This window comes from Balaenoptera acutorostrata, chromosome 10 (genome assembly GCF_949987535.1).
Source record: "Balaenoptera acutorostrata chromosome 10, mBalAcu1.1, whole genome shotgun sequence".
NCBI lineage: Eukaryota > Metazoa > Chordata > Mammalia > Artiodactyla > Balaenopteridae > Balaenoptera > Balaenoptera acutorostrata.
The window spans coordinates 60,856,205-60,883,915 of NC_080073.1; the positions used below are offsets into that span (position 1 = coordinate 60,856,205).

At 34.5% G+C, this 27,711-nt stretch overlaps 1 protein-coding gene across 1 annotated transcript in view; it reads right to left on the reverse strand.

The window, feature by feature from the left end:
• Positions 1-27,711, reverse strand: part of KHDRBS2 (KH RNA binding domain containing, signal transduction associated 2) — a 713,320-nt gene that overhangs the window by 616,833 nt on the left and 68,776 nt on the right. The window lies entirely within an intron of this gene.

The following is a 27,711-nucleotide window of genomic DNA, read 5'->3' on the forward strand; positions in this document are numbered from 1 at the left end:
TTGTTTGTGAATATTTTGATGATGGCCATTCTGACTAGTGTGAAGCCATTGTAGTTCTGATTTGCATTTCTCTAGTAATTAATGATGCTGAGCATCTTTTCATGTGCCTCTTGGCCATCTTTATGTTTTCCTTAAAATTTTTTATATTTATTTTGCCCTTCTGATAGTTTTCAGGGAATTATCTTGTCTTCCCTGATGTATCTATTAATATATGACTAATAGATCAGTCATTGCACTTCTCGACTGTATAGTCACAAAGTGATATATACCAAACCTGCCTGGTTTTAAAACCATGGAAAATAATGCATTTTGTAAATTTTTAAAGTAATTCTTTTTTTTTACTTCATAATTAATACATATTCATTTTGGAATGTTCAGACAATATAGGTATCCATAAAAATGGAAAGGCACTGATTATCATCCAGCAATAACTGATCAGTTTTTTATAGAGATGTTGAGTCATTTTATATAGTTACTTGTTTATACAGTTTCTATTTAAATTTGGCTTCCATATTATTGGAAAAACATAATACATAAAAGAAAGCTTAATTTTGTTAAAAAATGTTAAACTACAAAGATTTTAATATTTTTGTTTTTCTTTCACTGTTTATGTGTTAAGATATAGATAGATAGATATTTAGATAGGTAGATAGATTCAAGGATTTATTTTAGCATTCACTAACTTAGTTTTAGTGGCTATCACCACAGTACACCATAGGATTATGTGGATATTACAAGAGAGTTAAATGTTGGTATGCCTGTATGCACCTTGCACAACTTCACTCATTGGTTTAAGTCAGATGGAAGGTATAGTAAGAAGGTATTCTCTTTATTATGGTAAAAACTACATAACATTATTTATCATTTTAATCATTTTTAAGTGTATAGCTCAGTAGTGATAAGTACATTCACATTATTGTGCAACAGATCTCCATAACTTCTTCATTTTACAAAACTAAAACTCTAGACAATTCATTAAGAAGACATAATAATGATAAATATATATATATATACCTAAAAAGAAGCACCAAAATATATAAACAATTATTAACAGACATAAAGGAAGAAATTGACAGCAACACAATAATAGTAAGGAAATTTAACACCCCACTTACATCAATGGATAGATCATCCAGACGGAAAGTCAACAAGGAAAGAGTGACCTTAGATGAAACATTAGACCCCATGAATTTGATAGATTTGTACAGCACATTCCATCCAAATACAGCATAATACACACTCTTGTCAAGGACACATGAAACTTTCTCAAGGATAGACCATATGCTGGGACTCAAAACAAGTCTCAGTAAATTAAAGAGGACTGAAATCAGATCAAACTTCTTTTCCAATGAAAATGTTATGAAAGTACAAATCAACTACAAGAAGAAAACTGTAAAAATCACAAATATGTGGAGACTGAACAACATGCTACTGTACAACTACTGGGTCAATGAAGAAATCAAAGGAGAAATTAAAAAGTACCTGGAGACAAATGAAAATGAAAATGTGACATACCAAAAATCTATGAAATACAGAAAAGGTGTACTAAGAGGGAAGTTCACAGCAATACAGACCTACCTCAAAAAAACAAGAAAAAGCTCAAATAAACAATCTTTACACTTAAAGGAAATAAAAAAAGGAGAACACATGAAAAGATGCTCAACATCACTAATTATTAGAGAAATGTAAATCAAAACTACAGTGAAGTATCACCTCACACAGATCAGAATGGCCATCAACAAAAAATCACCATCTGCATTGACGACCATCCGCATCAACCACCTTTCATTTTTTCAGACATTGAGCCCAAACTACCTTTCTGAGTTCTAAAACTTCTGACTTGACATTTCCACCCTAAAATTTCCAAGACACTTGAAACTTTAACTGAATTCACCTTAACTCTAAAGCCTATTCTTTCTGGTCACCCTAGAACAAGAAGAACACGGATCTTAGCCATTACCCATGAGCTGCTGCCTGGCCCTCCTCACTGTGCAGGCAACAGTCACCGAGTCCTCTTGGTCCCACTGGGGCCCCTCAACCCCAGCCTCCACTCAGGGGCTCTCCACTACTCCAGACCCTTTCCATCCACTTCCACCTGTGGCAGCAGACTTTAAACTAGTTTCCTTGAAGACCATGCATGACTTATCTTTCACATCCCAGCTAGCTTTTTAAAACACAGATCTGAGCCTTACACATTCCCCTTTTGTATAGCAGTATGGTATTTGTGTCGTGTTTATTCCCTGGCTCTACTGAGCATTCAGATTTTCTTTGTTGGTTGAATGAGTGTCACTGCACTGACAAGTACCTGCTTCTTGCTGCCTGAAAGTTAAATTCTTAATTTTTTTCCTGTCACTAGTAATCAATCAGCCATTCCTTTCTTGTCTCTGGCCACAGTCTAGTGTTGTCTCACAGCATTCCATCCTTGCTCAGACCCTAAGCAGACTGCATGCTTCCAAAGTCGTTAGTTTGCCACTCCTGATCCCTCCTGTGTCCTGTGATTGGTGGAGGGCTACTCTCCTGTTTTTAAAAGCTTGAACACTCATCTTGCATGACTATCCCATCCTGGGTCTCCCTTAACACTTTGTACTTTTTAAACACAGCACTTTTAATCACTTTGTACTGTTCTATTTACAACTGTTTGCCACCATTAAACTGTGACCTCCTTGAGGCCAGGGACCATATCACATTTATTATTATTTTTTATTCCCAGCACCCATTACAATAAACGATCAACTATAAACTCAAAATCGAACTACTCATCAGACTGTCCAAATAAGTTTTTCTAGAAAAAATGTCTCTTGGTATTTAAGTCAAAAACTTCATACAATATATGTGACTGTCAATAAAATGATTTTTAGATCATTGCTTACATGGGAAAACTCTTATTTATTTCCACAAAACACAACATTTTAAAATTCATATTTATTCCCACAAAATGCAATACAATAATTTTTATAATCTGGAGTGGTTTTAATCTCATGTTTGAATGTACATGTTTGAAAGCCTAAGGGAAAAGGGACTGACATCTAAAGGATGGGGTGAGCATTCAAAACAACTACTTTTTACACCCTTATTGTTTAGTAAACATTAGGTGATATTTTAAGCATTTTACAACCAAACATGATCTTGTTACTATAGGTTGCTGTTTAGCTATAATTTTGGTTGTAGTTTAGAAAGTTGGCTGAAACTTTTGAGTTGACATGTAATGCATATAATTTTTCATATAAAATATTGAAAAATAAGCTCTCAAGATGGTCTTTTTTACTCAATATATTTGATTTTTTTCCAGTGAATTACTAATGTTATGTGGGAGCAGTCTGAAGTCATTAATAATTTACTTCTGATTTTCTCATATTCATATTCAACTATATTTCTAAAGCATGAGTAGAACGTATGTCCTATGTTTGTGGGAAAAAATGAGACTTTACTCTTGCCAAAGGTATCTTGGGATACACCATCTTAATAAAAAGAAAACAACACATTTAAAATCAGCTGCTCAAGCTGCACTGTTTGGTTCAAATTAAAATACTTTTTCTGAGCCTACTTTTACTGTGATAATTATCTAAATCAGAATATATTCACCATTTTGACTAATTTTACAGAAATACTACACCCAGGTGCGCTTAAATTGGTTTTCATTTATTTTCAAGATGTTTAAAAGCCTAATTACATCAGGCACTCCTTGTGTTTAATTTTCCTGAATTGAATAAAGGTGGGCTATTATTCACTGGAGTTAAAAATTCCTAACATGTCGACAGAAAAAAGCATTTAAATAGAACTGAGTATGACCTGCTTCACATTCATCTGCTCCAGGGCACAGTTTCTTCATCCAATGCTTTCATCACTTAGCAAATGTTACAGAGAGTGTCTTACTGTGTGTAAGTCACTGGGAGGGAGAAGAAGTAACACTCTGTGCTCAAGTGCTAACTATCCAATGGCTTATGATTCCAAGTATCACAGTGAATAGTTTATTTTATTGTTTTTCATACCATTCCTAATGTCTTACCTATATATTTCAATAAGCCATACTTATGTAAACCAAATTCAGAAGTTTATTAAATACATTTGCAGTATTTATGAATGGCACAAATAATAAACTGGGAACCGATCTTCCTTAGGAGCATTGATCTTGCTGAATAATATATGCAAATGGTACCCAATTATGACACTGGTATATAGAAGAAATTCCGAGATTCCATATATGCATATATATAAATATATATGCATATATGCATATAAATATATATATGCATGTATGCATATATATGCATATATACGTATATATATGTATATATATGTGTATACATATATACATATATATAAATATATATATATATAAATATATATATATATAAATATATATATATATATATATATATATACACACACACACACATATATGTATATATATAAACCCCTACCTTGTTGGATTGTTTTGAAATTAGCTAGGATATAATTTATGGGCTTGGTGTTTGTGGTGATTTCCAATCTTTAGCAAAAATTTACCAACCTTTTCCCTTTACCCCAGTCATCTTTACCCAACTAATAAAGAGGGAAACTCCTATAATGAATCAAGGGCAAATAATCAAGGGCTATGTTAGAAAATAACATTTCTACAGTAGTTAAAGATGATGTTTTTTTTTAGCTTCTTGGATCCATTCTACTTTCCATTTGTTTTTCCTATTCCTCTTTTTAGTTATCCCCATGCAGCTCTGATAAAACAGACTGGCCATATCTTATGAAGGGCCTCTGATCACCATGGTGTGGTGCTGAACAAATTCACACAAAGGCCTGTCTCTGGCTGCTCTTCTTTAGATGCAGTGAGAAAACTTTTATTGTTTGAGTCTGCCTTCCTCTGCCTCTCCTCGCAAATAAAGCAGTAAATCCTTGAGGAATGAAACCATCCCTGGACCTAAGAGAAAGGGGCCAGTGTCTGGTTGCTACTCAGCCTGAATTTCATCTCAAGGTAGGCTTGATTCCATAGGTCTCACAAACGGCATAGCTTGTCATGATAAACTATAGAATTCTATCTCTATGGACTTGCCTCTTCTGAACTTTCCACACAAATGGAATCACACACCATGCGACCTGTTGTGCCTCGCTTGTTTCACTTAGCATATCATTCTTGAGGTTCATTCATGTTGTAGCATGTATCAGTACTTCATTCCTTTTTACAGCCAAATAATATTCTATTGTATGTATACATCTTACTTTTTTTACCCCATTCATCAGCTGATGGGAATTTAGGTTGTTTCTACATTTTTGATAAAATACCTAGTGTTGTTTTGAGCATTTGTGTACCAGTTTTTGTATGGATATTTGCTTTTAGTTCTCTTGAATAGATTCCTAGGGGTGGAATTAACTCAGTCATACAGTTTCTATATGCTTAACATTCTGAACAATCGTCAAACTGCTTTCCAAAGTTACTGCATCATATTAACATCCAACACTTGTTATTGTCTATCTTATTTTAGCCATCGTAGTGTGTATGAAGTTGTATCTCATTCTGATTTTGATTTGCACTTTTAATAACTAATTATGTTGACATCTTTTAATGTGATTACTGGTAATTTGCATATATTCTATGGAGAAATGTGTACTCTAATCCATTGCCTATTTTTAATTAAATTAATAGTCTTTTCATATTGAGTTGTAAGGTTTCCTTACATTCTTGGATACAAGTCCCTTATCACACAGTAATTTGAAAATATTTTCTCCTATTCTGTGTTTTCTTTTCACTTCCTTGATGGTATCATTTGTACCACAGAAGTTTTAATTTTTATGTAGTCCAATTTTTCTCCTTTTTTGTCACCTAACTTTTATGTCATATCTAAGAAACGATTGTCTAACTAATGGTCAAAAAGATTTATTCCCATAGAATTTTATAATTTCAGTTCTTACATTTAGGTCTGTGATCTATGTTGAATTAATTTTCTGTATACGTTGTGAGGTAGGGGTCCAACTTCATTTTGCTGCATGTAGATATCCACTTGCCCCACCACCACTTATCAAAAGGACTATTGTTCCACACTGAATGTTCTTGGCACCCTTCTTAAGAATCTATAGTGTGTGGGCTTCCCTGGTGGCGCAGTGGTTGAGAATCTGCCTGCTAATGCAGGGGACACGGGTTCGAGCCCTGGTCTGGGAAGATCCCACATGCCACGGAGCAGCTGGGCCCGTGAGCCACAATTGCTGAGCCTGCGCGTCTGGAGCCTGTGCCCCGCGACGGGAGGGGCCGCGATGGAGAAAGGCCCGCGCACCGCGATGAAGAGCGGTCCCCGCACCGCGATGAAGAGTGGCCCCCGCTTGCCGCAACTGGAGAAAGCCCTCGCACGAACCGAAGACCCAACACAGCCAAAAATAATAAATAAATAAATAAATAAATAAATAAATAAGAAAATCCTTTAAAAAAAAAAAAAAAAGAATCTATAGTGTGAAGATCTATTTCTGCATTTTCAAATCTATTCTATTGATTTATCTGTCTATCCTTATGTCAATACCACATTGCCAATACTACACTGTCTTGATTTCGTCAGTTTGTAGTAAGTTTTGAAATCAGGAAGTATGAGTTTTCCAAATTTGTACATCTTTTTCATGACTGTTTTGGCTATTTAGGTCTCTTGGATTCCCATATGAATTTTTGGATTAGTTTGCCAGTGTATGAAAGAAAGCAGCTGGAATTTTGATAGGAATTGCAAAGAATTTGTATGTCAATCAAGGAATTTTGTCATCTTAATAATATTTAGTCTTTCAAATCACAGACATGGGATGCATTTCCCTATGTTTAGGTCTCCTTTAATGTCTTTCAAGAATGCTTTGTAATTTCATACATTCCTTAGACTTCTTTTGTCAAACTCAATACTAAATAATTTATTCTGTAAATGGAATTATTTTCTTAATTTCATTTTGGATCATTCATCTCTGACACAGAAATACAATTTATTTGTGTATAATCTTGTGTCCTGTAACCTTGCTGTATTTTTTTAATCAGTTCTAATATTTTCGTGTAGATGCCTCAGGATTTTATACATCAATTACACTTTGATATTTACATTCTCTTAACAATCTTTGTTTCCCACCACACATTCTTTAGAAGAGAGTATCACTACATTATTCTTCCAAATCAGTAACGTTTTTAATAAAATAAATTTAAGAAAGAAGACTGAATCAGAAATTTCTTAGTCACCAAAGTTCTCCCCTAGAAAAATAAATACATTTTGTTAAAGAGCACATATTATATTTTTATCTAGTAAAATTGAAATTATTATTGTGAAATAATGACAGCACTCTGAAAATCTTTTCTGAGCTAAAGAAAGAAAAAATGCCCTTGGGCAATGGATATTCAATAAATCTTCACTGAATGAATATAAAAATGAATGGCATGTATAAAAATATATAAAGTGTGCACAGTCCAACTAAGAAAAATCCATGAATTCTCATCCCCAGAGGAAAGTCTCAGTACAGAAAAGGGTGCCTGAGCACTGATTCCCTGGTTTAGGCTGGACAGTACAGCCACTTAGCTCTATTTCATATGAACAAATTGGGGGGAAAAAGAACAGGACTGAACATTAGAAATTATTTTTAATTTAAATTAATGAAATAATTAGGAACAATGCTTTGCATGTTGTTAAGCTGACTGTGTCTAAAAATATTACAACAGAGATCGAATAAGCATCTGTCATGGATTCTACAAAGTGATCTTCCATTCTAGGTAGGGGAGTGGACCAAGTGACCTCAAAGCTCCATGTAGGATCTATAATTATGTAAATAAAAAGAACTCAAGTCTTTAATGAAAAGTGAATATTGTTTTCATAAAATGAAATTTGGAACGTCTGTCTAGACCAACTCTTACCATTTGCAGGGCCTGTAGTAATTGTGCAAATAGGAGCCCTTATACCATAAGGCTAAATATTTAAAAGTTATAAACCAAGTTAACAAAGAGTTAAATAAAACAAGTTCTATTCTTCTACAATGACAAATAGCCTTCCAACTTAATATTGGTATTAGTATTCATTAGTTCCTAATCAGTAGACTTACACTTAGGTGAAAGACCTGATGGAATTTAGATGCCTCAGACTCCTTCAAGTTCTGTGCGAGAACAGATGGCATGGGAAGAGCCAGGTTACTCTCTGCTCTATCCAGTACCACAAGGTGAAGCCCACATCTGTGTGGACATCCATCCCACCCGACCAAATTGCACAGAGCCATATCTTAGAATTCTTTAGGTCTGGGGTGGGCACATCTGTGGTATGGTCTGTCCTTAGAAAGATGGACACTCAGCCCACACCACCAAGCTCCACCATACATCCTCTGCACACACTCTTTAGGCTCGGGGTATGCACCCAGTGGCGTGGTCTGTCTATGGGAAGAGAGACACCCAGCCCACACTACCAAGCTCCAGCCATACATCCCCTGAATGTAGCCATTCCTTGGAAACCTTCAGGCTAGATTTTCATACACTAGCAATGAGGTCTGCCCTCAGGAAGATAGTCCCAAGAAATATATTTAAATAGGCCCTAGAAGTGGGTATGGGGTCAAATGGGCAGGGATTTGGGTGTTTCAGGTATGTCTAGAATATGTTCTAGAAAATGGGGGTGGGGGCGTCAGCTCTACATGGGCACAACAATTTGGTCCTATGAGGCTCCTTGCCACAGGGGGAGGTACAGCCAGAGGAGAACAACAGGGGGCTTCCACAGAGCAAAGCGCTCAGAGCAGGGCCCCTCTGGCTCAGGGTTAATTAAGATGGAACCATGTTGGTCATTCTATAATCTACTTTGTCTTCTTGCATTTTACCAAGCAGGATAAAAATCACAATGAGAAAAGAATTTGCACAATAATTAGAGCACCTACTTAAGCTTTTAATCTTATGAGAAAAATTCAAAACAAAGATTCAGAACATGAACATTTCAATCAAAAATAAGGTATTAGATGATAATAAATGAATTTGTCATATACAGGTAATTTCAAGGTCCCTTGGATATGTAAGCTAAATTAACAGTCTTATGTTTTCCCTAAAATGCCATCACAATTTGAGGCAAATGTGATAAAGATATACACCATAATATCAAGTTACAGCTTATATACTCTATTGTGAACATAGATCAAACAGTATTTCTAAAAACCTGTATTTTCCTGTGGTACAATCAAATCAGCATGAATTCTAACTGGTATCATACACAATACATGTCCAATCATTTACAGGAACTGTTCCTTAATATTACTCTGAGAACACTGCTTCTAAGAAAATGGGTCCAGAAGGAGTTTACTATTCTAGTAAGACATGTATAGCCAATTCGACTATTTATCACACTAAGCATTAAAAATTAGCTTTCTTGAGCCCCGTCTTTCAGACTAATAAACATGAAAGCAGGGCAGAAATAGAGACACAGATGTGGAGAACAAACATATGGACACCAAGGGGGGAAAGTAGTGGGGTGGTGGTGGTCGTGTGATGAATTGGGAGATTGGGATTGACATATATACACTAATATGTATAAAATGGATAACTAATAAGAACCTGCTGTATAAAAAATAAATAAAATAAAATTCAAAACAAAAAAAAAAGAAAAGAAAGCTCTCTAGTGTGTCTAGTAAGGACAAAGTACATGAATTTATAAATACAGATTTTAGAGTAGAGATAAAACTTCTAAAGCTTATATAAACAGATGAAAGAAGTTTATATAAAAATAGAACAGAAAAGGTATAATTAAAATGTGGCAGATGTGGCAGACTGTTGAAAGACATTTTGAAAGTTGTAAGAAAGGGTTGTGAATGTTAAGATGCTTAGAACAAAAGTGTGCAGTTCATATTAAAATGTCCAAGATACTTTAAGACACCACATAAATGGCATCTAGCTAGTATAAATAATAGAACACAATGAACTACACGTAGAAAAATTCATGCCTTTAACAAAACTGAATTAATTTTTGAATCAAACTTTCACTTTTGCTTTGGACAAATGGATTAGAAGAATAAAACATTTTATCCTATAACCTTAAAACACTAGTTACTATTATAAAGTCATTTGTGCTTTAACGCCTTAAGCTAGTGGAGAGAAGACTATTTCTATAAAAGACAGCCAATGTTCAGCAATATCAATGTTCACACATTTCAAAGTTATGCACTTTCATAAAATTAAAGACATAAATGTTTCAAGGATGTGTAATCTATCGTCTTGATTTTAGAAATATTTTTTCTTATAGATATCCAAGAAGTCATCTTTAAATAACCCTTTGGGTCAAAAACTCTACATAGTTACTTAAATGCACATGCAATAAGTATTTGTTATTTAAGATGTAGTTTTCCAGCAATATGTGAAAGTAACTTTACTTAAAAATAAATCCATACTAAGTAGTATAGGGCTTGTGTTTATTCCAATTATACACTTCACACTAGTACATGCATTTGATTATAGCTGGAAATACTATTATAATACAGTTACACCATTTCCCAAATATCAGTGAATAAGAATTTTGCCCTTAAATTTTCAGAAACTGTGTTCTTCAGATTCTCATACCAACTTTGACTAATAATTGACCACTCAATTCAACTTCATAATCTGTGGGTACCTCAAAAGCATAGAAATGTGGCAACTCCCCTGATCTTTTATCTCTTTATCCCTTTATATGAAAGACATTACTCAGTCTTTCCAGTGTCCTTTCAAAATATTTTCAGGATACAAATATACATGCAAGTATATTCAAGTATGATATATCCATATTCAAGTATGAGATAAGAAGCATTATGCTACATAATACAATCACAGATACATAAAAATAGATATATGATTGATACACAGACACATAATAGAGAGAGACGGATGGATGGATGGACAGATGGCATTGTTTCCCTACTGACTTCCTGTCCTCACTTCTTATGTAGACACACTGCTGTTGGTCTGTCTTCTCCACATCCAGACATGCAAGGCAGTGTGTTGGCATATGCACCATTTAACAAGTCAAGGCTATAAACTTCCACCTAATGATATTTAACTATGTATCCACCTACCCACACATACATAAAACATCTATACTATATATGTAATAAGTATGTTATCAGTAGAAAAAGAATAACATACAAGTAAGCAAAGCAGAATGGAAAAAGATTAAATAATCCCACAGTTGCTACAGTCAAACTTTTATCTATGCATCCACATTTCAAACAAGATTTTGTATATTCAACAAACATTGACTATCTATTATGTGACAGACGTTGTTCAAGGTGATTGGGACATATCAGTGAATAAAAATAAATTAAAGGACTCTGTAAGCCATACTATAAATTTAGACTATCTAAATATATATATATATATATATATGTATGTGTATATATATATATATATATATATATATATATATATATATATATATATATAAACACGTTAATAACAAAAACTTAATTATTTTAAATGGCTAAACATAATGCCATCTCTATAGTCTGAGGAGCATTCCGTGCAAAGATTATTGTAAAAGATACTGGAGTTTCGACAGGAGGAAGTAGAAAAGGCAAAAAGTGTTTTCAACATCTCTCTCAGGGTAGGAAGAGCAAAAAGTGTTTTCAACACCTCTTACCCCTGCCACTCTCCTTTCCTGATATGTGAGAAAAAGTTAAAAGGGAAGATTTGAAGACAAGAATCAAAGACAGAGTAAGACAGAGGCAGATCATGTATTTTGTGAAAGTGGATGAGCTTCATTTTTGGTGATTTACAGAGCATTCCTCAAAGTATGGTATAAGGTCTTACACACCCCATATGTACATGGAATGCATGTACATATACACACATTCACACACTCACTAACTACCACCATACCATCAGATATTGAGAATAGTATACAAAGTGCTATTTAGAGCTAATATCTCATAAGCAAGAAATACTGAAAATAGTTTGGCTTTTATTTATCTGTTAAGAAAAATTATTATCAAAGAACCTCAGACCACCCACTTTATTGGGTGGAATAGTAGAAAATAGAGATGATATTCCTAATAATTCTCTGGTTAAATAATGAATTCCTGATAAACACTTAACAGGTGCTAGTCACTATAGAAAACTTAAAGCATATTATTTTAGTATTCTTAAAATCATCAGCAAATAGATTATCTCTTTTCTAGAAATGTTATATTTCTTCACGTGCTTCCAATTAAGAAATATTCACAAGACAAATTACTTTATCAGAGAAACATGAACAGGCATGGTTAACTTAACACTGATCCACAAACAACAACATAATCACCGATTTTTTTCAATGATTTTAAAGATGAGGTTAAGAAACTCTGCCAGAATTAGTCTCTAAAATAAAGACAGAGGAGAAAGTCAGGAACAGGTACAGGTCACAAAGCCACTGAACTTTTCTTAACAATACTCTAAAGCAGGGGTCCCCCAAACCCCAGTCCGCAGACTGGTACCAGTCCTCGGCCTGTTAGGAACCAGGCCACACAGCAGGAGGTGAGCGGTGGGAGATCAAGCAAAGCTTCATCTCCCACTTCCCATCACTCGCATTACCGCCCAAACCATTCACCCACCTCCCCGGTCCATGGAAAAATTGTCTTCCATGAAACTGGTCCCTGGTGCCAAAAAAGGCTGGGGACCGCTGCTCTCAAGTACTACCAAGTTCCATCTACAATGAATACTCAAAAAAAAACAAAAAAAACAAACAAAAAAACACTTGCAAATTTCAAACCCAACCTAAATTCTTTCTCTCTTTCTCTAAATACACATATGCACAAACACACACAGTTCTAAAAGATACTCTTCAGTTTAACTCTTATATTGGGGTAACTCCAAAAAGCAAACTTATGTCATAAATTAAGCATCTGAATCCTTGTAAACATCAGTTAGTTGTTATCAAAACAGATAATGTGTATTCCTCATCAAATAAAATCATCCCGGAACATTAAATTATTTTAAAAGAAAATACTATATATTGGGTTGGCCAAAAAGTGCCTTCGGTTCTAAAGTAAACATAAAAGACACATTTTTCATTTTCACCAAGAACTTTATTGAACAGCGTATTCACCCTTTTGTTCCACTAGCTTCTGCCATTTTTCAGGCAACTTCATAATTCCATCTTCCCAAAACTCTTTATCTTTTTGAGCAAAGAATTGTTCCAGTTGCCTTTTACAGTCTTCCCGGGAATTGAAATTCTTTCGATTAAGAGAATTTTGTAAAGACCTAAATAAATGGAAATTCGAAGGTGCAATGTCTGGTGAATATGGCAGATGCATCAGAACTTCCCAGCCAAGCTGTACCAGTTTTTGCTTGGTCATAAAGAAACATGCAGTATTATGTTATTCTGATGGAAGATTATGCATTTTCTGTTGACTAATTCCAGGTGCTTTTCGTCCCGTGCTGCTTTCAGTTGGTCTAACTGGGAGCAGTACTTGTTGGAATTAATTGTTTGGTTTTCCTGAAGGAGCTCATAATAGAGGACTCCCTTCCAACCCAACCATATACACAGCATCACCTTCTTTGGATGAAGACTGGCCTTTGGTGTGGTTGGTGGTGGTTCATTTCGCTTGCCCCACGATCTCTTCTGTTCCACATTATTGTACAGTATCCACTTTTCATCACCCATCATAATTTGTTTTAAAAACGGAACGTTTTCATTACATTTAAGTAGAGAATCACATGCAGAAATACGGTCAAGAAGTTTTTTTTTCACTTAACTTATGTAGAACCCAAACGTCAAAGCGATTCACATAACCAAGCTGGTGCAAATGATTTTCAATGCTTGATTTGTACATTTTGAGTATGTTGGCTATCTCTTGCGTGGTATAACGCTGACTGTTCTCAATTAATGTCTCGATTTGATCACTATCAACTGTGGAGCATCGTTCAGCGAGAAATCTCCAGCACGAAACTTCGCAAACCACTTTTGACATGTTCGATCAGTCACAGCACCTTCTCCATATACTGCACAAACCTTTTTTGCACTTCAGTTGCATTTTTACCTTTCTTGAAATAATAAAGCATAATATGGTGAAAGTGTTTTCTTCCATCTTCAACATTAAAATGGCTACACAAAAATTCACCAATTTTGATGTCTCTTTTTATATGCTTGCTGATATGACAGCTGTCACGTACAATCTAACAAAATTGTTTTGAATGAAGTTAAAAACAACTAAGTGCTACAAGAGCCATCTTACGGGAAAAAAAACGAACAAACTTTTTGGCCAACCCAATATATAAAATTATCAAGGGAAGAACTGACCCTTGATAGAACAGATTTAATAGAATCATACAGAAAAAAGAAGCCAGATTGTAGTCATAATATTTCAGAGATGAAACGAGACTGGAAAATAATATCCTTTTTGTAATAGAAAATAAATGCCTTAAACTTCTTATTCTACTGCATGTGTGTTTGTTTTCATAAATAGGTTTTAGTCCAAGAGACACGAGTAATGATGAAACACTTTGGTATTTAATATAAGAATAAAATGTATTTAGAAAATAAGTATCAACTGTGAGATTCTGTCCACAGCAAACTGGACAGCCTTGCCTTCTATCCCTTGCAGATCTTTCTCTCTGAAAGCTCAAATTCTGTTTTTTGCCTTTTGATGTTTCACTTGTTTACTTTGAGATTTGATTTATACTGCAGAAAATGCATGCATGGCAAAATTTCCTTGTGCAAAAAATACTACTGTTGGACTGTTGATATGCTTTATTTTTTTAACTCCACTATATACATTTTATACCATTCTGCCACATGCAGAAAAGGATTATATATCACATTAGAAGCATCACTCATGATTATAGAAATGCAGGTATGAAATTTTAATATATTATGGGATCTTTTCATACCAAATAGGATTGTGACCTCCAGCAACATCTCCCCAACAACGGTTCCACAAACAACTGTGCCTTATTATTTGAAATTAACAGCCCTTGCCGTGACTATTTCCAATTTCATTCTGGCACTCTAGAAAGCTGTAATAATATGACATTTCAGAGAATAGAACTTTCTGAAAATGGTAACTTAGGTAAATTATAAACCCATACAAATGTTGACTGGTGGTAATGGTTACGTAAAGTCATACAGAACAGTCCTCCCTCAGGTAACAAAAAATTAACCCTGAGCATAACAAAGAGAAGCAGCTAACTGAAGGCACTGAAGAAGGGCCAGAAGCACGCCTGGAAATGGTGACATAATTTTCACTCACATCCCTTTAACCAGAATTCATTCACAGGACTGCAGCTTATCTGAAAGGGAGATGCAGAAAGGTAGTTTTCTCTTTTTGTCTGAGTGCCCAGAAAGAGAAAACTGGCTGAGCAGCAAGTCTCTGCCACTCTCAGATTTCACCCACAGCAGCAAAATTTAGCTGGACAATACGTACTGGTCACATATACTTTCCTCCCACCCCTCACAAATCACAATAATCAATTTCCACTTATTTTCATCCAGTTCCATTTCTTCCAAACTTGAAGGGCTTAAAGCTTTCATCACTTTCATCAACAACCCCCCAAATACTATTTTACCTTTAAATACCAAAAACCTTCAGAAAAGCTGACTTTCAAGTACTAGGATCACTGTACATAAAAACATCTACACTGCTACATAAAATATTCAATGACAATTTGGAATCATTCAACAAAAGGTTGAACAATGTGATCAAGAATAAAGTTGAGTGATACTTCTAAATAAAACTATTGACACAATGATTTATTCTGTGGACCTTTAAAATCTCTCAACATATCTAATCTGTTTTATCATAAAACTTAAAATTCTTATGAAATACACAGAAATGTTTATATGTAATAAAAGCAGTAGATCATTTAAAGGTTAGGAAACTAAATGGGCTGAAAACACACCCTAACCATTTAAAATATATTTACTCAAAAGGTCTCTGGGAGACTGAAGTTCCATAAATTACTATAATGATGCAGTGCAATGATGGTGGTCTTGGGAAGCAAAGCAAAAGTAACATAGCTAAGGCTTGATCTACTTTCTTCCAAGAATTTGAACATATTTCTTTTTCTTCCTTCTTTCCTTTTTCTTATTCAGCACTTGCAGTTTTTCTCCCAGTGGAAGAAGAGGAGATTTCAAGCAGAACAAAGCATATCTGAGTAGAATTAAAGCCTGGATTCCTAAGCCTTGGCCGGATATAAGAAGCCTGAAGGGGCTTCCCTGGTGGCGCAGTGGTTGAGGGTCTGCCTGCCAATGCAGGGGACACGGGTTCGAGCCCTGGTCTGGGAGGATCCCACATGCCGCGGAGCGACTGGGCCCGTGAGCCACAACTACTGAGCCTGCGTGTTTGGAGCCTATGCTCTGCAACAATAGAGGCCACGATAGTGAGAGGCCCGCGCACTGCAATGAAGAGTGGCCCCCGCTTGCCGCAACTAGAGAAAGCCCTCACACAGAAACGAAGACCCAACACAGCCAAAAATAAATAAATAAATAAATAAATAAATAAATAAATAAAAAAGAGATAGCATCAGTGGATTGCATTATTAAAAAAAAAAAAAAAAAAAAAAAAAAAGAAGCCTGAAGTCTGCACCTGGACACATTTGTCCAGACAGCTTTAGTTTTTAGCCCCTGGAGAGCCAAGTGGTATTATTAAAATCAGGGACCTAAAACCTGTGACAGTGGTTATAGGGGCTGAAATCAAGAGTAGGTGGACTAACAGACTATGGAAACTATATGTCCTGAAGGTCTTCATATCTTCTCAAAAATAGATCATCTGATTTAAAAAAAAATAAGGTGTCAAAGAACAAAATTTAAGACTATGTTCTTGTTATCTTCAACATCTCTCCTACACTGTTATTTATTCTGAACATGGAATCAATTCAAAGAGAATAATACACGTACTTAAATAATGCAGAAGAAGAAATGTTTCTATGCCTTTTTCAAAAGAGAGATGAGACTCTCTCACAAACCTAATATCACATGCTAAATGATAGTGAGATTATTTTTGATCAATCAACCCTATATTCAAAAGAGCAGAAAAAAATAAAGCTTAAAAAAATAAAGGAGCCTTTAATAACTGGTTTCTGGTTTTTATATTCAGAGGATTTTTTGAATTTTTGATGTCATGTCACATTATTCTCAATTAATATTTCTGACTTAGAAGTAAAATTTTAATATATTTAAACATTTATCGTGCACTTACTAAATTCCAGATGCTGTGGTAGGCTCTGTGGATACACGTATTAACAGTATTCAGTCTTTATTATTGAAGAGCTATTTCCAAACACATAATTGTAATACAATGTGGTAAATGTGATAAGAGGAATTAGTGAAGTACCAAGAGAGCAGAGAACAAAAAATGAGCTAGAGTATTTGGATATAGGCTCATAAGTAAAATGACATTTAAGTTATATTTTCTATAAGAGTGACCAACTGATGTCTTGATTAGACAGTTTGATTCTAAAAGAATGTGTCATATTGTCCAAAATATGTAACATGGAAATATAACTTGCTTCCCATAATCATAAGGACTTATTTTTTAAAAGCCAAAGGAAAAAAATATAGTAACATAGAAGCATAAAGTATCAAAATATAGAATCTGGAAAGTTTAAGTAAATGAAGCTTTAAAATGTATTACTGATTGGTATTGGGAGAGGGATTCTGCTTTTACAAATAGCAGACTGGGTAACTTGAATCAATCCTCCTGCCGGATTTAAGACTTACAAAATCTTAAAAGTCTAATGAGAGAGAGAAGAATTTCTAGGCCCACATCCAACAGAAGGGTGAAATCTGAAGCGGTCGGTCTAGCATTTAGGTTTGCTTTGGCCCTTGGGGCATCTGCCAACACAGAAGAGACCACACAGGAACCAGACTGATTGTCTCTTGAGCTACACGGACAAAATGTGGAATCAGGGTGGGTAAAGGGGAAAAGGAGTAAGGGAACACTCAAAGAATGGGTGGAAGCCAGGACACTAGTCATCTGGGGAGTCCAGAAATACCTTAGGCCCCAAAATATGACTAACGTGATTTCTGAATCTCTAGTATCCTGGGCACCTGACAGAGAAAAGGAATATCTTCTTTGGAATAAGACATCATCATCCTAGAAAAATACTGATTTCTTCAAGTAATTTTTAAATAACAACATCCAGCAACAAATAAAATCATGTACACAGATAAAGACAATATGAACAGAACACAAACTACAGAAATAGGCACAGACTCATAAGAAGTACAGCAATGAAAATTATAAGAAAAGACAAATATTCAATATTTATGGAGATGAAATCTGGAACTAAAAAATCAGACAAGAATTGGTAATATTTAAAAATTTCAAAGAGAATATTCAGAATATAAATATTCAATAATAAAATACAGAAGGAAGCATGAGGGAAAAAAAGAAAAATTATATGAGTATAAGAGATATAAAAAGCAGAAGGAAGGGTTTAATATAAACTTAATTGAAGTACCAGTGAGAAAAGAGAAAATGAAGTAAAAGCAAAAAATGAAGAAATAATGGCTAAGAGGTTTCCAAAACAGATGATACACATCAACCCACACATTCAATATTCCTATCAATCCCAAGAAAGATAAATAAAAATAAACTTATGTCTGATTATGTCAACATGAAGTAGCAAAATTAAAGATAAAGAGAATATAGTATAAGTAATTAGAGAAAAAAAGATGTACTGGAGGGGATCATGAGATAAACTGACAGATAAGTTCTCAAAAACAGCAATGCAGGTCAGAGCACAGCTGAATGATGTCTCCAAATATGTGAAGGAAAATAACTAGCAACCTATAATTCTATACCAAATAAAAATATATCCTCCAAAAATGAAGGTAACATAAAGACCAATCAGTCGAAACCAAACTGAGTATTTGCAAACACAAGCAACTGAAATACTGAGTATTCTTCAGAAGAAAAATGACCTCAGATGAAAGTGCAAACATGAAATGACAAAAAGCAGAGCAGCACAAATAGTAGCTACAGGGGGAAATCCAAATGACTCATCATCTTTACAAAATGATAACAAGATTTTACTGTGGATTTTATATAAATATAAATAAATATATGTAAACATGAATACACATATATAAACAGGCAATATATACACACACAAACACACATGTACACATCTATATACACTTATTTATATACACAGATATGTAAAATACATGTGTGCACACATACATTAATAATTCATACAATAAAAGTGGCATATAAGCCCAGAGGGATAAATGGATTTGAAGTGTTCTAAGAAACTTATGTTCAAGAGAAGAGTGGAATTAGCAATTAACATTAGACTATGCTAATCATCCAACTTTAAAAATTATATATTGCAGTTTCTAGAGCAATGGAAGAAAGAACACCATAAGAATATATAGGTTTCCAACACAGTAAAAAGGGAATAATAAAATAATCAAGGAAAAATAATTCATGAAAAAATATAGTGACTTCAAAGAAGTAAGACATATAGAAAGCATTTAGATTATAATAGATTTCAAAGCAAATATATTGGTGATTACTTTTAATAGAAATGAAATTAAAGCTCCAATTTAAAGAAGAAGATTGTTGGATTAGAAAGAAACACAATTATTTGCTGTTTATAAAAAACACAAATTAAGGAAAGTGGAAATAAAGAGATGTATGTATGAAGACATACTACACACACCCTAAAAGAAAAGAAAGCTGGAATAGCCTTGCTAATATCACAAAGGCACATAAGAAAAACTAGATTAAAAGTCACTTCATTGTGATGATAGGCTTAATCAGAAAGATAAAAAGCTCCTAAATTAATAAACACTTAATTGCATGGCCTCAACATAGACAAAGCAAAAACTGATAGTGCTATATATAAGAGAAAACAGAAAAATCCACTATCACAGCTGCAGTTAAACTTGATTCATCTCAATAACTGACAGATCAATAAGAAAAAAAAAAAAGGGAATCAGTACTTTGAGCAAAATAGTTAGAAATTTAAACTTATGGGCACATAAAACACTAATTTATATTGATGTTGCTAAAAGAATATTCTATTCAACCACACACTAAAAGTTCACAAATTTACAAAATTGACCCTTTACTGGGCTAACAACTAATTTTTACAAATTTTAACAAATAGAAATAATACAGTTTGCAGTCTATTACTATAATATAATTAAGTTAGAAACAAATAACAAAATAATAAAATAACTAGAAATCCCTGCATATTTGGAAATTAAGAAATATACTTCATAAGCCATTGCCTAAAGATTTCATAATGGAGATTAGAAAACATTTTCAACTGAATAATAAAAAATGTAAAATTTGAAACTGTGTGAGAGGTAGTAGAAATGGGTTTGCTTCTCATAACATTAGTACTTTGCAAATATGCATGGCTGTGGTATGCATGCATGTGTGCACACTCTGGTGTGTGTGTGTGTGTGTGTGTGTGTGTGTGTGTGTGAAGGGTGTAGGTATGCATGTGAATATGACTTTCTAAACATAACTCTTTCATCTGGTATTCACATGAAGAAATGGCTAAATGTTCCCTAATATTGTTGAAAAGTGTAGGACTCACTGAGAGACTGAATATCATTTTTCAACATGGCACCATTCTATGGATTTTAAAAATTATTTTGACATACACAATTTTCTCCTTACATGCTGACATTAGAATTTATCTCTACATAATATTTAATCATGAGTCAGTCCAATCCATCTCTGAGATTACATATGAAGTAAAGAGTATAGTGTCTAAAGAAAAAATTTTTTGAAGTGTACAGTGTTTAGGAATGGAAGCATGGCTTAAGTTTTTACTGTTAGTGTCTAAAAATCAGCTATGTGTCATTTTGTGACATAGTATCTGAGTTATAATGCCAAAGAATGAAATGATAAAATAATTCACTACCCAAATATCAACAGAAGAAAAATTTGCATACTCAAAGATACCCAAGCCAAAGCCTAATCCAGAGCAAGGCTCTAACTCTCCTCAATTCTATGAAGGCTGAGAGAGGTGAGGAAGCTGCAGAAGAAAAGTCTGAATCTAGCAGAGATTGGTTCATGTGGTTTAAGGAGAGAAGCTGTCCCCATGACATAAAAGTGCAAGGTGAAGCAGCAAGTACTAATGTAGAAGATGCAGCAAGTTGTCCAGAAGATAATTCCTAAGATAATTCATGAAGGTGTCTGCACCAAACAACAGATTTTCAATGTAAATGAAAAAGGTTTCTCTTGGAAGAAGATGCCATCTAGGACTTTCATAGCTGGGGAGGAGAAGTCAATGCCCAGCTTCAAAGCTTCAAAGGACAGGCTGACTCTCTTGTTAGGGGCTCATGCAGCTGGTGACTTCAAGTTGAAGCCATTTAAAAAATCCTAGGGCCCTTCAGAATTATGCTAAATCTACTCTTTCTGTGTTTTATAAATGGAACAACAAAGCCTACATGACAGCACATCTGTTTACAACATGGTTTACTGAATACTTTGAGCCCACTGTTTAGACCTACTGCTTAGAAAAAAAGAATTCTTTCAAAATGTTAGTGCTCATTGACAATGAACCGGGGAACTCAAGAGCTCTGATGGAGATGTAGTGAGATTCATTCATGTCATTTTCATGTCTGCTAACGCAATATTTATCCTGCAGCCCATGAATCAAGGTTTAATTTCAACTGTCAAGTCTTATTATTTAAGAAAAACATTTCATAAGGCTATAGCTGCCATAGATGGTGATTCCTCTGATGGATCTGGGCAAAGTGAATTGACATCCTTCTGGAAAGGATTCACCACTCTGGAAGCCATTAAGAACATCCGTGATTCACGGGAAGAGGTCAAAACATCAACATTAACAGGAGTTTGGAAGAAGTTGATTCCAGCCTTCATGGATGACTTTGAGGGGTTCAAGACTTCAGTGGAGGAAGTAATTGCAGATGTGGTGGAAACAGCAAGAGAACTAGAATTCCAAGTGGAGCCAGAAGTTGTAACTTAATTGCTTCAATCTCGTGATAAAACTTGAACAGATGAGGAGGTGCTTCTTATGGATGAGCAAAGAAAGTGATTTCTTAAGACGGAATCTACTCCTGTGAAGACGTCATTTAGACTGCTGAAATGACAACAAAGGATTTGGAATATTACATAAGCTTAGTTGATAAAGCAGTGGCAGGTTTTGAGAAGATTTACTCCAATTTTGAAAGATTTTCTACTGAGGGTAAAATGTTACAGAGAAATCATTCATGAAAGGAAGAGGCAATCAATATGGCAAACTTTACTGTTGTCTTATTTTAACAAATTGCAGCAACCAGCCCAACCTTCAGCAAGCACCACCCTAATCAGTCAGCAGCCATCAACATGGAGGCAAGAACCTCCACCAGCAAAAAGATTAGGACTTGCTGAAGGCTCAGGTAGCAGTAAAGTATTTTTTATAATTAAGTGTACATTTTTTTAGAGATAACACTATTGCCCACTTAATAGACTACAGTATAGTATAAACATAACTTATCTGCACTAGGAAACCAAAACATTCATTTTACACACTTTACTGTGATATTTGCTTTATTGTGTTAGTCTGGATCTGAACCCACAGTATCTCAAAGGTATGCAGGTATATTCTTTTGACCAAGCCATTGCCCAATTATGCAATTAAGGAAAGTGAGTTCAAAACAGGAGAATGTACCAGTCACTTTCGAACTGAAACAAAACATAATCTGAAACACACACACACACACATACCTGAAATTTATACAAACTTACTTGAAACAGGCACACATAATTGAAACCTGCACACCAGAATCCCAAAGACTACACTGTGCTCAATATTTTATCTAATTGTACCTCCTCAGACTGAGCCAGGAAAATAGATTCCTATTTTCTTTTGCTCTGTTTTTTTTTTTTTTCTGTTACTCTGTTTTTTATTCTGAAACTTTTTCTATCAAAATGTCTTATAAGAATCAGTTAGGTTGGAAGAATTTATGTCATTAAAACATACTACCCAAGGAAATCTACAGATTCAGTGCAATCCCTATCAAATTATCAATGGCATTTTCACAGAACTAGAACAAATAATTTTTAAATTTGTGTGTAAACACAAAAGATCCCAAATAGCCAAAGCAATCTTGAGAAAGAAAAATGGAGAGGAGGAATCAGGTTCCCTGATTTCAGACTATACTACAAGGTTACAGTCATCAAAGCAGTATGGCACAAAAACAGATACATAGATCAATGGAACAGGATAGAGAACAGAAACAAACCTATGCACCTATGGTCCATTAATCTATGTAAAAGGAGGCAAGAATATACAATGGAGAAAAGACAGCCTCTTCAATAAGTGGTGCTGGGAAAACTGGACAGTTACATGTAAAAAAATGAGATTAGAACATTCTCTAACACCATACACAAAAATAAACTCAAAATGGATTAAAGACCTAAATGTAAGACCAGATACTATAAAACTATAAACCTCCTAGAGAAAAACACAGACAGAATGCTCTTTGATACAAATTGCAGCAATATTTTTTTGGGGAGTCATCTCCTAGATTAATGGAAACAAAAGCAAAAATAAACAAATGAGACCTAATTAAACTTAAAAGTTTTTGCACAGCAAAGGAAACCATAAACAAAACAAAAAGACAACCTACAGAATGGAAGAAAATATTTGCAAACCATGCAATCGATAAGGAATTAATTTCCAAAATATACAAATAGCTCATATAGCTTAGTATCAAAAAATACCAAACCCAATTAAAAAATGGGCAGAAGATCTACATACACATTTTCCCAAAGCCATACAGATGGCTAACAGGTGCATGAAGAGATGTTTAGGATTGCTAATTATTAGAGCAATGCAAATCAAAACTACCATGAAGTATCACCTCATACCAGTCAGAATGTCCATCATAAAAAATCTACAAACAATAAATGCTGGAGAGGATGTGGAGAAAAGGGAATCCTACATTGTTGGTGGGAATGCAGCCACTATGGAGAACAGTATGGAGGTTCCTTAAAAACTAACATGGAGTTAGCATATGATCCAGCAATCCCACTCCTGGGCACATATCCAGAGAAAACTCTAATTCGAGAAGATACATGCACCTGAATGATCATAGCAACACTATTTACAATAGTCAAGATATGGAAGCAACCTAAGTGTCCATCAACAGATGAACTATTAAAGAAGATGTGAGATAGATAGATTAGATAGATAGATAGATAGATACATAGATACATAGATACATAGATAGAAGATAGATGTATATATATGTGTGTGTACATATGTATATATATATATGTATACATGCACACACAATGGAATATTACTCAGCCATAAAATAGAATGAAATAATGCTATTTGCAGCAACATGGATGGATCTAGAGACTATCATACTAAGTAAAGTAAGTCAGACAAAGACAAATATTACATGACATCACTTATATGTGGAATCTAAAAAATAGTACAAATGAACTTATTTACAAAACAGAAATAGACTCACAGACATAGAAAACAAACTTACAGTTACCAAAGGGGAAGAGGGGGATAAACTGGAAGTTTGGGATTAACACACACACACTACTATATATAAAACAGATAAACAAGGACCTACTGTATAGCACAGGGAACTATATTCAATATCTTGTAATAACCTATAATGGAAAGAATCTGAAAAATATTCTTTTATATATATACATATATATGTATATATATATAAACTGAATCACTTTGCTGTACACCTAAACTAACACAATTTTGTATATCAACTATACTTCAATAAAAAAGAAACTAAAAAAAAGTAAAAGAATCAATTAGGTTGGTTTTAGCTTATAGTAACAGAAAACAAACTCAAATGAGTTTCAATAAGGAAATTGAGTATTTGACATATTAAGATATCAAGAATTAAAGCAAGCCAGCAGGGACTAGAGTCTACCAAGAAAGCAGAACTAGGTCACAGAGAACTTAATTTTCCCTGCTTGGCCACCAAACCAAAGAGAAACACTTAACAGCCCTGGCTCCTTGCCACATCTTACATAAAGAGAAAGAAACCCCTCTGGGAACCATGACCATAATCCTTCCTTTCAGTTTTATTGGAATATATTAGGTTGCCCACAGTTGCTAGGAAAGTGTCATATGATAACTGATTTAGATTAACTGAGATCCAGCCTTGAAGCTAGTGAGAAGAGTGGCTTCCTCATAAACGCAGAACTATGTGAAGGAGGCTCATATACCAGAGCAAGTTCTGGCTTCTCCTGGAAAGAAGACATAATGGGCTAGAGGCAACATCCCCACCCAACAGTCTCCTCCCCAGTCCCTCCACCTGTTATTGTCTCAATGTTTCTAGACTCCTGAAAGTCTAAAATGGGAATTTAATAGTTTCTCCAAAAGCTATCAATATCACAGAAACTGAAGATTCACTTTTTCATATCCAATCAATACAGTTAGCTGTTAAGTCTTTAACATTTAAAAGAAACTTAATATATGGTGTCTTTAAGAACAGCATTGTTTTAAAAAATCTAGTCAACAGCAGTGACATATGACCAGAATCTAGCTTCCAGGTTGATAACTGCCTATAATCATCATGAAGTCAAGTCCTGTTGGATCTCCATGGGATCCTCAAAACATAGCACCTTTCTTCCATGCTCAGTTACAGTCAAGAGGAGCACTAAATAAAGGTGATAAAAAAGATCAAAATACCACCTTTTTTGATGGGGCCAGGTTGGAGAATTCAGTTTGAGTCTGTTAGTTAAATGTGCTTGTTAACCTACATGGAGCTTCACAAAGAGGTCCATCCCATGGGAAATCGACCTGGATGAAACAAGGGTGGATGGGCTGAGCATTCACAGGTTCATGAACAAGATCCGTGAGTCCACTTCCAGAGGCGGAGTCCACAGAGGTCCAGGGTTACACCACAGACTACCAGCAACGACAGCTGTTCCCTACCATGTATACACTTTGTTATGCAGTGATCGCCAGGATAAAAACTTAGTTGGAAACATGTCAAGTTATAATGCTGTACACCTGAAACTTACATAATTTTTAAAAAGTAAGTTGGAGATAAGTATTTTATATATAAGGAATTCACTGTGGATTAGATTATGTTCTAATGAACAAAACAAAGAATTCAATCATGACTCAGACCATATACATGTAAGCATTGTAAATATTTAAAGACAGGTTTATCTCTTATATGACTATATAATTTTGGAGGCAGTTGGGTTTTTTTTAGAAATTATATATGTATTCCAAATCTCTAATTTTATGAGTATAAAATAATGCATAAAACGCAGTTAAGTTAAATGTCTGGCTCAAAATAGTTTGACTGATAAATAGCAACATTAAGATTAGAGTCCCAGGTCACCAATCTCCTAAACTAGCTCCTATGGTTTGGAGAAAAAAGGTTCCAGATACAGACTGGATATGAATCCCAGTTTGCTACATACTAATTGGGTAACCTTGGGCAAGAGATTGGACTTCCCATAGGTCCTATTTCTCCCTGCGTGAAATATAGGTTTATTACTAACTACAACACATTTCTCTTGTGAAGACTAAGAAACTTGCATATGTAGAAGTCAATACAAGTGAATCAAATAATGTATTAATTCAGCAAACAAATATTTACTGAGCACTTTTTATATGCCATGTACTGGGGACACAATGAAATGCTTTTTAATTTAAAAACATTGTGTTAAAGTGAAAAGTGATAGTTTCTAAAGTCTAACTCAATAGCCACATTCTGTTCGATAGAAAAAATAGACATTAATGTCATCAAAATCTTCAATGCTCCTTTGGCACCAACTGTCTCCTTCCCTGACCTGACACAAGAATGTTGTGTCTATTTTGTTTTATCCTTTTTTCCTCATTTCTCACTTTTAGAAAAGTCATAGATTTGCCTTTAGAAAAAAAAGAACAAAGTCTTTTTTGGTTATGAATCTCAAATGAATATGTTAGCACAGTTATTTTCAACCTACTCCAAAAAAAGTCATTTTTGTGTCTTGATTTTAGTTCTTACATATTTTCTCAGAAGATATAGTGTCATTTTAATAAAGGAAAAGCACTTCATTAGACATAATATTTTTAGGTCATCAACTAAGAAAGGAACAAAATGAATAAGTTGATTAAATTACAAAAAAAAAATTGTCTGGAAAGTTTGGAAGTTTCTTCTAAAGTTACAAAGACACTCCATGGTACTTACCCAAGTAAAATGAAAACTTATGTTCAAACAAACACCTATAAGAAAATATCTAGAGTGATTTATTCACTATTGCAGAAAACCGGACAAAATGTAGGCAAATGAATAAACAGGCTGTGATGCATCCATATCATGGAACACAACTCAGCAACAGAAAGGAACAAACTACCGATTCATGCAAAACAGGGATGGAACTTAAATGTGTTTTTCTAAATGAAAGAAACCAGAACCCAAAAGCTAATGCTGTATGTTCAACTTAGATGATATTCTCGATGACACAGAACTATAGGAATCAGTGTTTTACATGTTTAAAATCAATTAAAAATGAAAATTTTAAAATCTCATACAAAGAAACAAATATGCCTCATAGGATATCAAATTTAATAACATAAACATAACCACACATAGAAATAATTCAAGCTACTTTAGATACAGTGTTCTCATAATCTGCCTTTCTTAGATATACAGTAGGAATAAAAAGAACTGCCAAGGGTCGTCCTAAAATTAGAAATAAAACCCAGAAATGAATCGGGGTGGTCTTGAAACAAAAAGGGCAGCTTTACTGTTTGCAGGTTTGCAAACTGGGGATGTGTAGCCTTGGGCTGTAGTAAGTACCTCCCTGGAGGTGAAGAGGCGGTGGGGCGTTTAAAGTCAAAACCCC